Source organism: Lactuca serriola, chromosome 4 (genome assembly GCF_051521515.1).
Source record: "Lactuca serriola cultivar US96UC23 chromosome 4, Lser_US96UC23_V15, whole genome shotgun sequence".
NCBI classification, from domain to species: domain Eukaryota; kingdom Viridiplantae; phylum Streptophyta; class Magnoliopsida; order Asterales; family Asteraceae; genus Lactuca; species Lactuca serriola.
Window position 1 is genome coordinate 83,289,571 of NC_136411.1, and position 17,605 is coordinate 83,307,175.

Genomic DNA, 17,605 nt, shown 5'->3' on the forward strand with positions numbered 1-17,605 from the left:
ATCTCTCTTTCCGGATGCGAGGGGTAGGAGACTTCTTTAGCAGGGTTGTAATGGGTTTTCGGCTTACGTTTTGGATACGAGGGTGGAAGCCATGCCAAATATGAGTAGGGTACCGATTGCGCGAGAGGGGTTTCCTGGGGTTCTTCTTGAGAAGCAGGTGGAGTTCCATATGAATTTAGTGCCTGGTGCAGCTCCAATAGCCAAGGCACCATATCGTCTAGCTCCGCCTGAGATGCAGTAGTTGTCTATGTAGCTTCAGGAGCGGCTAGACTAAGGATTCATTCGTCCAAGTAGTTCCCCCAGGGGAGCACTGATCCTGTTCGTGAAAAAGAAGGATGGTTCATAGAGGATGTGTATTGATTACCGGGGGATGAACAAGCTAACGGTGAAGAACCGTTACCCGCTTCCAAAGATTAATGATTTGTTCGATTGGCTTCAGGGTGCGTTTTGGTTTTCCAGGATTGATCTTCGGTCAGGGTATCATCAGATGAGGATCCGGGATGAAGACATACCGAAGACGGTGTTTAGCACTCGTTATGGTCATTACGAGTTTGTAGTGATGCCATTTAGGCTCACCAATGCTCCAACAACGTTGATGGGTCTCATGAACCGGGTTTGCAGACTGATGTTGGATTAGTCTGTAATTGTTTTCATTGATGATATTTTTGTCTATTCTAAGACCACGAAGCAACACGAGCAGCATTTGAGAGAGGTGTTGGAGACTTTGTGGAGGGAGAGACTTTATGCAAAATTCTCCAAATGCGAGTTTTAGTTGTGTGAGGTGCAATTTCTGAGGCACATCATCAACTTGAATGGTTTTGAGCATTCTAACACTCCTATGGTGTACATGCAACCCTAGAAACCTTGGATCAATGTTTTACTAAGATACATGCAAATTTGATTTTTTCCAAGGTTCTTATCCTAACTAGCATGGCATGGGGAACTTGAACATAAAAGCTAGTAGAATAACATACCTTTGTTGTTGCTTGAATTCCTTAAGAAATTTGTGAGCCTAGCACACAACACCACAACTCTTGGAATAACTTGAGAGAAGCACACTATCACTCAAAATCGGCTAGCCCTCCTTGTTCTTTTCTACGTGCCGATTTTGCTAGCCTATGGGGTCTTTCTATAGTGTGTCACAAGTAGGGTTACACCATGTAAACCCTAATTGACATGGCTTTTCATTTCCTCCATGATCCATTCTGACAACCGTTAAATTCTTGTCAAGTCAAAGTCAAACCGGTCAACTCAACTAACCCTTGTATTCTAGGTTTTACGTTATGTATTTAATGTACAACTCACTATTTTAATAAGAAATCATCACTTGGAAGGTTCGTATTTTCAGATTTCTATAATCCTAATCGGGGTAAGTGAGGTAACAAAATGATAAAACACTATTTCATACCCATTGGGGGTGTGTAAGATCCTTAAACATGGCTTAACGGGGTTTACGGACCTTGTGTTGCGAAGCCAAACATTCAAAAACGTCACAAATGAAGCCTCTCCCAAATCTCTCTAAATATGAGAAATCTCTCCAAGTATGTGAAATCTCTCCCAAATCTCTCTCAAAGTTTCTTATAATTTTTTATAATCATTCGGGTCATCACGACACTTAGCGTGGTGAAAAACCGCTCGAAACGGGAAGATACCTTGAAAAATAGCCATGTTGGGACGAAGCCCCTCTTAGGGCCGAACCTCTTAGAGGTGAACCTCTAAGGACTGAAGCCACCTAAAGGAACCGAAACTAGCCTCTTAGAACCGAACCCGAAGCTGCTGAAACGAAACCACAAGGACCGAACCCGAAGGTCCCTTCGGACCAAACCTCCTTTCGGTCATTTTCGCTTCTCGCCATGGTTCGCTTCTTACAGGCTCGGGTCTGACAAGTTCACTTCTGACACTTCGCCTTCGGTTCCCATCAAGCAACCGAACCCAACCTTCGGTTCTCAACCTCTAAGGGCCGAACCCTCGCACCTTCGGTTCCCATTGCGAGAAGCTTCGCAGGACTACCCTTTTTGCCCGGTTTTCGATTAGTTTTGCGTTTTAAGTCCGTTTTTAATTATTTTAACGTGTGATTTTCACCCAAAATCATATTTTAACATATAAAACCCCTTATTTCTTAATTAATCACGTTTTTGGGGTATAATCCTTATCCAAGAAGAGTGGGTGGGATATTATTGGTGGAGTGTTGACTTTGCTTTAGTGTATGACACAAGCAACCACCCCATGCCGAACCCATGACCAACCCTTGTCCTTCCACCATACCTAGTCACTTCCATCGTCCTTCCCATCATTTTCTTCCAACCATACACTTGAACAAAAGGTAGAATCATTATCTCTCCTCTCTCATTTCTCTTATTTTCCACCAAAGAACAAACACCTTTCTCTCTCAATTCTCTCTCTAAATTTCAAGATTCAAGGCTATTATCCAAGCTTTTCTTCTACTTTTGGTAAGTATTATCATCGTCCATATGATTATTTTACTTCCTTCTACTCAAATCATAGATATCTTACACAAACATCATCACATTCATGTTAGATCTTCGAATCTTCAAGGCATCTTCTAAGTGTTCTTGAGTAGAACACTTCTTTTCTTCAACATCCATCCACTAAGAACACACAAGGTGAGTTCATACCCTTATGTTTTAATGTTTTCTTAAGTTTTAAGAGGGGGGGGGGACTACAAGTTAATATACCAAGAACACAACTAAACTTTTCCAACAACTTTCATCAGAAAAGTTGAACTCCATTCACGAACTGTTTTGGATAAATTAAACATTTTAGTTTTCAAAACTGTACTAGGTGCAAATAGTTCAGATCCATACCTTTAAAATGGCTACTTTCACATCTCCATACGATTTTCTACAATTTGTGGTGATTTTTACAAAACTACCTATCATTTCAAGAACAAATCCGGACAAGTCTGTGATTATGGACTTTTTCACACAAGTTGGAGGTCACTAAAAATCATAATAAAATTTATGAAGAACTAGACTCATTTTCCAAACTCTCAGAATTTACGGATTCTGAGTTGGACCTTTGATGATTTTTCTATAAATTTTCTAAAAACAATAATAGAAATGTTAAAACTAGAAAAATATTATCAAATTCATTTACACCTTGTAACTTGTTGAGCAAGGTGTGTATCATCATGTGATTATATGTTATTATATTATATGTCATTTTATCTTGGTATTTAGACATACATCAGAAAACAAATGGATTTCACTATACAAAATATGGTAATTAATTATAATAAACAAAGTTTATATCCATTGCATACAAACATTTTGATAAACTATAATACGTATAGTTTATGTTCATTTACATTACAAACAATTTGATAAACTATGACAAGGATAGTTTATGTTATATGAGAAAACTTCCTACGAAAGGTTTCATTTATGCACAAAAGAGTTTTCGGTTCACCACCTAAATCTGTTAACGAATAATTTTGTGAGACATTTGCTTCACGTTACTTTTAAAGTAGCGCATCAAAAGTCCTGTAAATTGTAACCAGAGTCTCTTGGAGGGAGAGCGTGATAGTTGTGTGTAGATCTATATTGGGATTAACACCCCACACCTTGTTGTTAGCTTCATTAGGACCTCGAGGTCTACGGGTGACAAATGTCATTAACGTCCGACGCCTGAAGAACATCGCATACAAGGCCGACTGGGTCATAGCATGGTTATAATAACTCACTTAGGGTATTCACAAAACATAGGATTTATGGGAGCCTCACTAAATCAAGCGAGTTTAAGTCAATTTAAACTGCATTGTTTTTACTATATGTATGGGGAATTACTTGTACATTTTGGTCTATGGATTCTAAGACTACATTTCACACTTTAAGAAAAATATTGGATTTTTCTGGACAAACACCACATTTACAAGGAAAACAAAAGACTTTTACTACTGCATTCAAAATCTTATGAACTCACCAACTTAATTGTTGACACTCTTTCAAAACTACTTGTATTCTTAGGAAATCAATAAACAGGTAACCAAGTGCTTTCGAGGATGGGACGTAAGGCGTCAAACATTTCATTTTTGTCAACATGATGTAATTGATTTGGAAACATGTAAACTCATACTGTGGTGTAACTTTTTCAATTATATTTATGTTGGTTGTGTTTACTTTGATCACTATTGCAATTGTTGTTATGATACTATACATGAAGTCGTCCACCCCCGGACGTTTCCGCAATCCTTAGTTTGGGGGTGTGACAGATTGGTATTAGAGCACAGTTTATAGTGAATTAAGTATATCAAACTACATAAGATATACAAACTATAAACACATTTGGGACTAAAAGTCTCTGATTTGAACATTTTTCAATTGGTTATACTTTTAGAAAATAAATAGTTTTCTTCTTTAAAGTATACATACATGCTCGCATAGTGTCATAACTAGGGAGAACATAATGTAAAAGAAGAGGAGTTGAACACTATGAGTGCGCCTTGGTATGTGTAATCAGGTTTGGGAGGGATATAGCCTGATCAACTATAGTTGTCTGAGAAGTGACTTACACATACTGGGGGATCGTCATAATGGGCAACAAATCTAACAACCTAACTTCACTCTACAAAGAATGCTCTAAGAACCCAATCTAAACACTCAGAATACTATAGGAGTATTTTATGTTGCTATAGCGCAATATTATTATTAGATCCGTTACATGCTTCTTACACCCCTATTCCTGCACAGACGACATGGTAGGATTCCATCTACCTGGAGACCCTTACTTCCCTAATGTGGGAAATGCTGGATGGCTTGAGGCAGAACCCGAGGAAATGATTGAGGAGGATCCTAAGGAGGACCCTGAGGAGGTTGACGAAGAAGAAGAACCCGAGGAGGAAGATGAAATGGAGGACGAATAAGAAGAATCCTAAGAGGAACCAGAGGAGGAAGTCATCAACCCTCCTTACATCGCCAAGGTGCCTGCAAACCGTTTCGGCTACAACGGGCATGAGCCCCGTTGGGCAACAGTGATCGAGAGGTGGAGCGGACAACAACGCCAACGATCACCATATGGCGATCAATGGGGTTACTACGATCTTATCCACGGGGGACCGGCTGACAGAGCCCTCCCTGTCATGGTCCAGCATATCACGAATCTGGGGAACCAGTATAGGGAAATGGTAGATCAAGTTCGGAATGTCAAAGTTGTTACGGAAGCCACCAATGCAAGAACCAGGGAGTTGGAAAGGGACTTCTATCCCATGGACCAACTTATCAAAGACCTTACCTACCACCGCTCGAGCGGAGATAAGGCAGTACCAGGTAAGGCACGCAGCTCTCGAGGAGAGAGTGATCGCAGCCGAAGGTCGGATTGCGGAGCTTCAGGGAGTGTCGACCTCATCTTAAGGCCACCATGGACCAGATGTCACCCGCCTCGAGTAGTCCTTACACTGCTCATGTTTTGTTATAAAACTAGAATTTCGAGTATGTGTTGGTGCCACTCTTTCTTGCGAGTAGGTTCGACCCTGCGTCTAAGTGATTACACTATTCGAGGGGTCGTTATGCTGTCAAAATTTTCTGCTACATTGATGTAATGTAGACCTCCTATGAGGTCAAGTTTCCTTAAGCAATATGTCCTAAGTTATATCAATGAAATTAACTTGCATTTTATTTGATGTTTGGCATTGGATCTCATAACTTCATGACACAAACAATTTGCAAATGATAACTCTAAAATTTTTAAGGTGTACCTCGAATCCATGTGTAATTAAGCAATGATCGACCTAGAAATGGTGAGTCCGCCGTAGGACCTGTTCCTTTTTTGGTTGTGGACTTAGGGTAGACTCATTAGGTTCAACGGTTTATCTAAACTCAATTACATACAACTAGCATACGTTGAGTAAATTTTAGGAGTGGATCAGGCACAGAGCAGAACACGAATGTTTGGTTGAGACACTATTATTAAATTCTTAAGTTTATAAGTATGGACTTTATTTATGAAATGACTTGCAAATACAATAACTTTGGGTCATGATACTGATAATGTGCCTCAAATAGCAACCGACTCGTCCTTACTATTGAAGACTCACCAAATTTTCGTCTTTAAAAATTTATGACAGAACCATGCCGCCAAGGAAAAGACCAAGACCTTCTGGCAGCGCAGCACCACCACCTCCTCCGCCACCACTTCCGCAATTTGATTCCGTGATGTTCCAGGCTGCAGTAACAATGGCTGTGGCGGCCGCAATGTCGCAGATAGGTACAAACGGTGCTGGTGGTTCTGGATCTGGTGTTAGACACTCTAACCATGGGGACAGTACGGGGCGTACAAAAGAGTGTTCTTACAAAGACTTCATGAATGGAAAACCCGATCCTTTAAATTGAAGCGGGGGTGTCATTGCGCTAATGCAATGGTTCGAGAGAACCGAAGCAGTCTTCGAAATCTGTGCTTGCCTCGAAACGAGCAAAGTCAAGTATGCGGCATTCACTTTCACCGGTAGAGCTCTCACTTGGTGGAATGGTCGAGTTAAGTCACTTACTCCCGCAGTGGCTAACTCTATAAGCTAGGAGGACTTGAAAGCTTTGATGCTAAAGGAGTTTTGCCCAAGAGGCGAAGTGCAAAAACTTGAAGAAGAACTCTGGAACCTCAAGATGTCGGACGCATATCTTGAAACTTATACTGCCTGATTCAATGAACTAGCCCTCCTTTATCCAACAATGGTCACTCCAGAAGAGAAGAAGGTGGAACGATACCTCTGGGGGCAATCATCCCAGATTCAAGATAGTGTGCTGGCCTCGAAACCCGCTACTTTTGAGAGTGCCAAGGAATTGGCACAGCAACTTGTCGACCATAAGGCCAGCCACGGTATAGCTACTATCACCCATGATCAAGCTAAAGGAGGGGGCAATAAAAGAAAATTTTGGAACAACAAAAAGAAGCAGTCGGTACCAGACGTCGCCAAGAAGCAACAAAATGTTACCATCCATGCTGCCACTACTCCCTCCACTCCGACAACTTGGAGACAATACGTTAGAACTCTTCCCAAGTGCAACTTCCACCACACCGGTGCTTGTCGAGAGATGCACTGCAGTAATTACAACAAGACGGGGCACACTGCTCGATTCTATAAAATGCCGGCTCAATCCATCACTAAAGCACCTCGGTCGTCAACACCGGAGCAAGCCAAACCTGTTACGGCTGTGGAGAGACAGGGCACTTCAAAAGAAACTACCCAAAAGCACAAAACGCCAATGCTAGGGGTGCAGGAAGAGTCCTAGATTTAGGGTACAGAGAAGCAGTCAAGGACCCAACGGTGGTTACCGGTACGTTCCTCCTCAATAACTCTTATGCATGTGTACTTTTCGATAGTGGAGCAGAAAGGAGTTTCGTAAGCCACCAATTCAAACATTTACTTAAACAAAATCCCCAGTCATTAAAAGATCCATACATCGTAGAAATGGCAAACGGAAAGGTTGAGCGCACTAATGATATTTACATAGGGTGTACCCTCACTCTAGAGAACCATTCGTTCAAAATCGACCTAATGTCGGTCACAGTAAAAAGTTTCGACATCATCGTTGGTATGGATTGGTTGAGTTCAAATCGTTCCGACATTGTATGTTACGAAAGGGTCGTCCACCTTAGTCTGCCAAATGCTGAAACTCTTCTGATCTACGGTGATAAACCCAGTATAAATCTACAAATCATTTCTTGCATCAAGGCTCAAAAGTATCTCCGTAAGGAATACCATGCCTTCTTAGCCCACGTGGTAGATAAGAAGCAAGAAGCGAAGGACATCAGGGACATCTCGGAGGTCTGTAAGTTTACCGACGTGTTCCCAGAAGACCTTCCAGGTGTACCACTTGCACGACAAGTCGAATTCCGAATCGATTTGGTCCCAGGAGCTACCCCTGTAGCCAAGGCTCCATACAACCTAGCACCGGCATAAATGCAAGAGTTGTCCAGTCAACTGAAGGAACTGTTAAGCAAAGGGTTCATCAGACCGAGCTTTTTGCCTTGGGGAGCACAAGTCCTATTTGTGAAGAAGAAGGATGGATCCTTTCACATGTGCATCGATTATCAGGAGTTAAACAAACTTACCATCAAGAATCGATATACCCTACCCCGAATCGACGATCTCTTCGACCAACTACAAGGAGCAAGTTACTTTTCAAAAATCGACTTGAGGTCGGGATACCATCAACTGCGAGTTTAAGAGAATGATATTCCCAAGACAATTTTCAGAACACGCTATGGCCATTATGAATTTGTGGTGATGCCCTTTGGTCTAACAAACGCACCTGCGTAAATCTGTTAACGAATAACTTTGTGAGGCATTCACTTCACGTTACTTTTAAAGTAGCGCATCAAAAGTCTTGTAAATTCTAACCAGAGTCTCTTGGACGGACAGCGTGATAGTTATGTATATATCTATATTGGGATTGACACCCCACACCATGTTGTCAGCTGCAGTAGGACCTCGAGGTCTACGGGTGAAAATTTTCATTAACGTCTGATGTGCACAAAAGTACTCACTAATTTTAATATTTATAACTTAACAAACTTAACTAACTATGCACTTATAGGCAGTGTACCTAGTCAGATTACAGTATAGCTTGGGTAAGTCGGGTGTCGATCACAGGGAACGGTGTTACTAATTAATTTACTTACTATTAAATTAACCGAATTTTTAACAAGTTTAAAAGGGGTTTTATCTGATTTTACAAGATCAGATGAACTTCAATTCAAATTCAATATTTAAAAACACACACTCTTGTTTAGTTCGAATCCACTCCTCCCTTATGACTAGCTAATGATTACGGATTATTAAGCTGGTTTTTAATTGTATTAGTAATTTAGTTCTATCTTACCAATAATTAACTAATTCATGTCAAACCATGTATGTTCACACATAATTAAACACAGAACTAATTATGAATGTAAATATGCTATGTAAGATTTTTTGTATAAACGCAATTATGGTCACAGTACACGTTCTTTAGCACAACTAAGCTTATTTATTCTAATTACTAACTAAGATTGGTCAATCCTAGCTCTAACAATTCAATGTTCACTAAATCATTAGGTAAACAGGTTCATGCAGTTTAATGGTCACCAAGCTACACAGAACATGAAATCAAGCAATTAGATAAACAAATAATAACATGCTAGGTTAAACAAATCAAACACAAGCAATTTTTACCAACTAAACATAATCCATAAGTATATAACTATTCATAAGTTCAAAGCTTCATCTAGCTAAGCAAGAGTAGCTAGATTCAGCTGCTCATCATAGCAACTAAATCAACACAGCTAAAACTAATGAAAGACATGTTCTTATTTGACTAAAAATAAACCTTTACTTCTTTTGGTGTTGAAAACCCTCTTCCAGAACCTTTCTTTCGTTCTAAATCGTCTTCTGGAATTCCTTTCTTCTGCCAAAAGCTTCTTCTATTCGTAATTGTCAAGGATTTATATAGTTGCTGATATCCATAAATTCACGTCCTGAATAGTAAGCAATTCACGTCGTGAGTTGTAGATAACCGTGCCCGTCAAGGATTCCTTCACCCGCATACATATCTTCTAGAACCAACGATTCACGTCGTGAATCCTTTACATCTCACGTCGTGAATAACCTTTTTCCAGATTTACTTCACTTTTAATCTTTTAATTCCCAAAGTTTCTTTCTTTAACACTTTCAGTCCCCTTTTCTTCAAAATGTCTTCTTTTTTGCTGTAAATAACATTTAAGCTCATAAGTACCATTATTCTAAACAAATTACAAACTTTTTAATAAAAATGTACTTAAATATTGCCTAAAAATAAGTACAAATATGGCAATATCAAAATACCCCACACTTAGGCTTTTCTTGCCCTCAAGCAAATTTAAATTTAATCCTTGATTACTAACATCACATGGAACAATCCGACTCTAGTTCAGCCATTATGCCAAGACCTCAACGCATACATTTGTGTCTAAAATTTTCCTAAAGTACCCCCCCCCCCATATTTTAAATACTCACAATCTTCATAAACACTCGCCCACTTTTTCCGAACAATGCTCATTTTATGCAACCCTCCGAATCCATCCGCAGAAAACCTCCTAACCTCAAGGTATTTTTAGTTGAGCAACCTAAGCATACATAATCTAGAATTACAACTTTTTTGATACCACTATGGAGCTCTTTTGGAATTCTTCAATTCTTTGACATTTGATCTTTGATTTCTTTGAATTCACCACCTTATTTGATTTCTGATATCTTCAACTTTTTGGATTTCTTTAGAATTTTGATCTTTTGATCTTCACTTTATTTGCTCCAAAATTCTAGTTTACTCGTAATTCTTTTTTTTTATAACATGTACCTCACCTTTTTCACTCAAAACCTACATGCTTAAGCAGAGACGCTCAACCTCAACCTTTATTAGTTAATGATAATAATTTTTCTGGATACATTTCAGGTTTAGGCTGCTAAACATATTGCATCCCTCAAACCAAGCGGGGTTATGTTTTTGTTCCATGATTTCACTAAAATAAGGGAGGCCACAAATGCACTATAACGTGTATTGGCTCAACTAAACATTTGAACTTTCATCGGATCATCCCACATAACACTAGCAATCATAGCTCTAATTAATATTACTAGATTCAATTATTAAAAATTTTCAAAATTTTCTAGCAATTTACTTCTTCTACCCCTACCCCACACTTATTTCATACAATGCCCTCATTGTATGCATCAAATTTAAAGAAACTTAAAGAAAAGGGAGAAAAAGGAACAGACTCCCCTGGGATAGTGGCGTGAAGATCTCCAAAAGTGTGGAAAACGTGCATCTTGAATATGGACTCCAAAAATAGAAACTTGGTTCTTGAACTCGCAAAATAAGGAGAGTACCGGCAAAACACGAAATCGAGCCTTCAATCGTCTTCAAATATGGTGTAAGTCTTCAAATGTGGAAAAGCGTACGCCACATTGCATGGTGGTAAAAAAAAATGAGCCAAAATAATCTTGAATATATTGACAAGAAGAATAGCATTAACCCATAAAAGACTAAAATGTCAAGGGCCTTGAATCTTGTAAAAATCTAATATTCACGATGTGAGTGTGGAATAATTCACGACGTGAGATCGAAACTGAGCGTATTCTGAGAACCTCCTGATAACTGACTAACGACGTGAATAATAAATGTTCACGTCGTGAAAACTGGACAAGCAGAAAACATTGCCCAATTCTTCTTCTAATGTCTTAATGTATTAAGACTCTTCGAAAGTCATCAGTTTATGACTCTTTCGCTGACACTCCACTCTCTTAACTCACCCCACACTTATTTTGAAAATATGGGTCTCGACTCTCGGCATTAAACACTCCCGGCTAAAAACGTACGCATTCATAACTCGCTATCCCTCCTAGTCGCTCCTTAGCAATTTCTGAGAAACAATCAACAACGAAGAATAAAAGTAACATAATATTCAAAGTAGTTCTTACAATTCCATAAAAACAAACTAAAAACAAACTAAAAACAAATCAAACAAAATAAATAACGATCAATCATCCTCCTCATTATCATGCGCTCCACTAGTACTAGCTCCATCACCTCGACGACCACCATACTCCGAACATCGTGGGCAAATCGGGTAATGATACCCTAAATGAGGCAGCTGCTCCACCCCAAGATGCCGAACAACATTCTCCATCGTGCCGCCTATCCAATTCACACTCAACGATAACTGGTCAAAGTAACCAGCCATATCACCCCCAAAAGGCGCACCAACCATGGAAGCAGGTGGGTGTATCGGCTGCCCGCGGTCTCCCCTTCCTCTCACGTTCCTGCGCCTCGGTCTAGGTTCTGGCGCAGGTGGATCGGCTGGTTGATCATCCTCATCATCACCCTCAACATCCGATGGAACTATGCCCCAATGCGATCCAAAATTTCTTACCACTCGCATAGTCTCCAAATATCCCATACCAAAGTCATGCTCGTCCACACACGTCATGGATCTAGTAATATCGGGAACAACCAAATGATAAGAACGGGCCAAACGAGTAACAAAATGCCCCTTGCAAATAGGGCTCCCAGGGCGCGAACTCGCGGCAGACCCGGCCAGAAAACGGGCTAGAAAATACGGGATGTTGCAACAGACACTAGGCTGTAAGATGCACCATAAGAAAAATAAGTTCTGCTTAGTCACTTTGTCTCCATGCCTCTTATGGTTGATGGAAAAAGTGATGAACCGGTGGAGTAAACGATGGATCGGGGACCGAATACTACTCTCGGGAGATACTCCGAAATTAAACATCCCGAAGGCAATGTTATGCCAAAAAGAATACCCCATGACACCCTCCGCATATCCTCTAGCAGCCCCACTCAAAAACATGCCAAACTCGGGAGTCATAGCCTCCTGTCTATCATACAGTCCTACTCTCCAAGCAAACTCAATCAGGCTGCACTCCCGGTACTCACCCCCAATCGAAATACCAACGCCTGTGGCCAATGTGGATCTTGGACCGTTTCTTGAAATGTCACCGTTGCGAAAAACTCGACACAAAATTCCTTGTAGACCTGCTCCTGCACCCGGAACAGATTTTGCCAACCAGAACAGGTGAACGAATACCCATCTCCAATGAATATCTTTGTCAAGAACGGGCCCACCCGGTCTACGAGCCCTACTTCCCTCAATCTTGTCCAATTGACTGTTGGAGCAACTACAATTTCCCTGTTGTAAAGCCACCCCAATTTGTTGTTCCAACGGGTCAAAACATCACGAGCCGTTGTTGCGGGAAAATTATAAAACGGGTGCAAACCTGCAACCCCAGCCGGAACCTCTCTTCTTGGAGCCATTCCTGCAAAAACACGGAAAAGAAACAGCCAAAACAAATATCCACAAATTAAACATAAAGGAATATGAATTCTGTTCAGCCCCAGAATTCACGTCGTGAATCATGTAAGATTCACGTCGTGAGTTCGTAATCCCAGAAGGCAGAATCTTAACAATCGGGGAAAATCCAGTCAAAATATCCTTGGGTTTTACTCCTATACCACTTCCAAACACTTAGCATGAACATTCCAAGGTTATTTATGAACTGGAAAGAATTAATTTCGTCATTTAACAAACCCTAACCCTAAGTTCCTCTACTAGAACCAAAAATTAAACTTAATAATCAATAATTGGTACCTTTGTTGGAAGTATTACGTAAGCACAAGGGTGATTAGTGGAATTGTCGGCTAAAATCGCAGCAATGGGGACCAAGGGGGACCAATTTCTGTTTCCACTTCGTGAACAATAAACAAATGAAAGGGTTTACTGGTTTCCAGGGACTTAGCATGTGGTCCCGTACCTTTAAACATTCACGTCGTGAATTCTATACGATTCACGTCGTGAATAGTGTCTGGGCTTAAATTTGGGCCATGTACTCACGGACTGATCTTGGGCTTCCTAGTCTAATGGGTTAAGCCATATCATGGATTATGTGTCCGGTTCATTCACAATTCACGTCGTGAACGGCTAACTATTCACGTCGTGAATAAAGTCTGAAAAAAATCAATTGTGACTAAGTTCTCAATTATTAATACTTCCATTTTAAGGTCCCTACATTTTGTTCTAATAGAGTTGGATGACTTGATCTAAGTTTTTTTTAAAACTAAAATGCAAAAAGAAAGAAAAAAAAATTTCAAACCAAACTCGGGTTGCCTCCCGAGAAGTGCTTCTTCTTCTTGGAGTCTTGAGCTGGACTCCGTGCCTCCTACGTTGAGTCTTCGGAAGAGTCCTCCACCAAGATCTTTTGTTCCTTGAACCGCCTCTTGTAAGCTTGAACTCGCCTTTTATATGCCTTCTTTGAATTCTCCTTTTTATCTTTTCCCTCTTCTTCAAGCTTGCGTTTTGTGCCCTTGGGTTCCTCCTTGCACTTTATGTCATTCTCCTCCTCTTTCACCACCGGCCTTGTTACTCTGGAAGTGACCTCTTCTTCATCACTTGTTATTTCTTCATCCTCTTTGCTTACCCAAGAAGGCGGGCTCTTGTAAGCTATGACTTCAATCAAATATGGAACAGATGCCCTTGGTTTTGTCCTTTTGACTTGATGAACTGCCTTTATGTCTTCTTCCATAAGCTTTTCCAGTTCTTCTAGTTCATTCTCTTCATTAATTGTGAACACCTCTTCTTTATCTTCTTGAAAGTCATCTTTTATCCCAAAGACTTCTTGTTCATCTCCAACCCTCAAAGTTAGCTTAGACTCGCGGATATCAACAAGAGCTCCAGCAGTGTTAAGCAACGGCCGACCAAGGATAATTGGAACATCGTGATCTTCTTTCATGTCTAAGACTACAAAGTCTATTGGAAAAACAAATTTTCCAATTTTCACCAAAATATCCTCCACGATGCCGCGGGGTTGTGTCACCGAACGATTCGCCATGTGAACCTTCATTCTTGTAGCCTTCATCTTCGGAATCTCTAATTTTTGATAAAATGAAAAAGGCATCAAATTAATGTTAGCCCCAGAATCGGCTAAAGCATTAACCTTCAATTTATTACCAAACTCACACGGTAGAGTGAGGCGTCCAGGATCCCCCATCTTTTCTGGTGTTTCTCCTAACACAACTTTTGAAGTTTTTTCACTTAGAATCACTGTAGACTGCTTCTTTAATTGCCTTCGAGTGTCTATCAAGTCTTGCAGTAATTTCTGGCTCTCGGGAGCTTTAGATAAGGACTCGAAAAAGGGGGTATTAATCGGGATCCCCTTCACATGCTTGACAAACTCTCTATGCTCTCTCTCAAGTGGACTAAGGGTAGCTTGGGAAGGAAAAGGCAAATGCGGCTGATAAACCAAACTAACTGCAGAATTTTTCTGTTCATGATGGGCCCACGTCGTGAACTTATAAGGTTCACGTCGTGACTTCTGGAACTCAGCTGCTTCATGATTTTCAAGCTTGATCTTCTTCATCTTTTGATCGGGCTTCCGTGGTTCTTCTTCCAATGCTTCCAGGAACTTCGAGATGGCTTCTTCTTCGGTGTCTATGGCCATTACATGAGATTGGTTCTTTACTTCGGGATTCTTCGGGGATAACTTCTCACGAACTAGAGTGGCTAGTTGACCAAATTGTACTTCAAGGTTATGGATGGAGGCTTGCTGATTCTTTATCAAAGTTTGTTGTTCCAGAATAGCAGAATCAGTGGCATCGTGTCGCTTTTCCGATGCTTCCATAAACTTCATTAAAATGGTCTCTAGGTCGGGTTTCTTCTCAGCTGGTGGCTGCTCCTTTTGATAGAGGCCTCGACCTGTCTGCCTATACTTCTCTTCTTTTTGCTTCTTATACTCCTCATATGGCAGCCACTCCTTCTTCGGTTTCCTCCAGTCCTCATCAAATTTATCCCCACTAGATTAGCATACTTGAACCTTTCTGTTCCCATAATCATCTACATTGCAGTCCTTTGTCAAGTGTGGACCACTGCATCTCTTGCAACCTACTCTTATGGCATGTATCGACTGGTCCATCTGTGTTATCCCGCGGTCCATATTATTTAACATGGCCATGACCGTTGCTATTTCTTCAGTTTGGGACCCTCCTCCGCCTTTGATTCCTTCTTGCCTCGGGTTGTGGTATTCGCGAGAATGCTTCGCGAATTCTTCAATTAGCTCCTTGACCTCCCTTGGATTTTTCTTTGTCAAAGGTCCTTGAGAATCAAGGAGTTGTCTTGTCATCACGTTGACCCCATCATAAAAGATTGACATCTCTTGTTGCACATTTAGATCATGCTGAGGGCAATTTTTGAGTAAGCCCTTGTACCGCTCCCATGCTTCATATAGGGACTCCCCTAGCTGTTGCTCAAAGTTGGCTATTGCCTTCTTGAGTTTGGCTATCTTGGATGGCGGGAAAAACTGGTCCAGGAATTTCTCACGCATTTGAGCCCAAGTGGTGATTGTACCCGGTGGGAGTGCTTTTAACCACTCCTTAGCAGCTCCTTTGAAAGTGATGGGAAGCATCCTAAGCAAGACTGTGTTTCTGCTGACATTTGGGACATTGAAGTAGTCCGCAATGTCATTGACTTCATCTAGATGCTTAAAATCATCCTCATGATCTTTCCCGAAAAATGGGATGTCCTTCAGGGCAGTCGATATGTGTCCCTTCAGCTCGAATGTGGCAGTGGCAGGTATTGCGGGTTAGACTAAACTGGGACCCATATCTTCTCGGATCCGCTTCTTGTAAGCTCCCATGGACATTTCTTCAATTGCTTCCATCTCGTTCCTTGGCTCGTTCTCGGGTTCGCTTGTGTGTTCTTCAAATTCCGGCTCAGTATCGTATTCGGACTCGGTTTGGACGGGTGTCTGATCAAAGTGCTCAATATTGCTCTTGTGCCTCGCGGATGAAGTTAACTCTCCTGTTTTCTTTCCCGACTTCCTTGAAAAAGCTGACTTCAATTCTTGCAAGGGCGTCTTTTTCTTGTGAATTGCAAACTCGGGATCTTCAAGTGGTAGCACCAAGGGTGTGTTTGAGCCTCTGGTCATGAACTCCTGCAACTTGCTAAACTAAAACGTAAAACTGGACTAAAATAAGAAAAATTAAAAACTGAACTCTCAGCTTTCACGTCGTGAGTTTATTAAAACTCACGTCGTGAACTCTGTGACAGAAAAAAAATATACTATCTATGCAAGTGAAATTATATCAACGAAAATAAAACTAAAATAATAATAATAAAAACTAACTAAAAACAAATAACGAATAATCAAATAAACTAAATTAATTGAAAGCCGTTCCCCGGCAATGATGCCAAAAACTTGATGTGCACAAAAGTACTCACTAATTTTAATATTTATAACCTAACAAACTTAACTAACTATGCACTTATAGGCAGTATACCTAGTCAGATTACAGTATAGCTTGGGTAAGTCGGGTGTCGATCACAGGGAACAGTGTTACTAATTAATTTACTTACTATTAAATTAACCTAATTTTTAACAAGTTTAAAAGGGGTTTTATCTGATTTTACAAGATCAGATGAACTTAAATTCAAATTCAATATTTAAAAACACACACTCTTGTTTAGTTCGAATCCACTCCTCCCTTATGACTAGCTAATGATTACGGATTATTAAGCTGGTTTTTAGTTGTATTAGTAATTTAGTTCTATCTTACCAATAATTAACTAATTCATGTCAAACCATGTATGTTCACACATAATTAAACACATAACTAATTATGAATGTAAATATGCTATCTAAGATTTGTTGTATAAACGCAATTATGGTCACAGTACACGTTCTCTAGCACAACTAAGCTTATTTATTCTAATTACTAACTAAGATTGGTCAATCCTAGCTCTAACAATTCAATGTTCACTAAAGCATTAGGTAAACAGGTTCATGCAGTTTAATGGTCACTAAGCTACACAGAACATGAAATCAAGCAATTAGATAAACAAATAATAACATGCTAGGTTAAACAAATCAAACACAAGCAATTTTTACCAACTAAACTTAATCCATAAGTATATAACTATTCATAAGTTCAAAGCTTCATCTAGCTAAGCAAGAGTAGCTAGATTCAGCTGCTCATCATAGCAACTAAATCAACACAGCTAAAACTAATGAAAGACATGTTCTTATTTGACTAAAAATAAACCTTTACTTCTTTTGGTGTTGAAAACCCTC

At 40.2% G+C, this 17,605-nt stretch overlaps 1 non-coding gene across 1 annotated transcript; it reads left to right on the forward strand.

Annotated features, from left to right (window-relative positions):
• Positions 1-15,704: 15,704 nt before the first annotated feature.
• Positions 15,705-15,811, forward strand: LOC145103404 (small nucleolar RNA R71). Its single transcript, XR_013706497.1, has one exon. It is a non-coding gene; the product is annotated as a small nucleolar RNA R71 (small nucleolar RNA).
• The last annotated feature ends 1,794 nt before the right edge of the window (positions 15,812-17,605 follow it).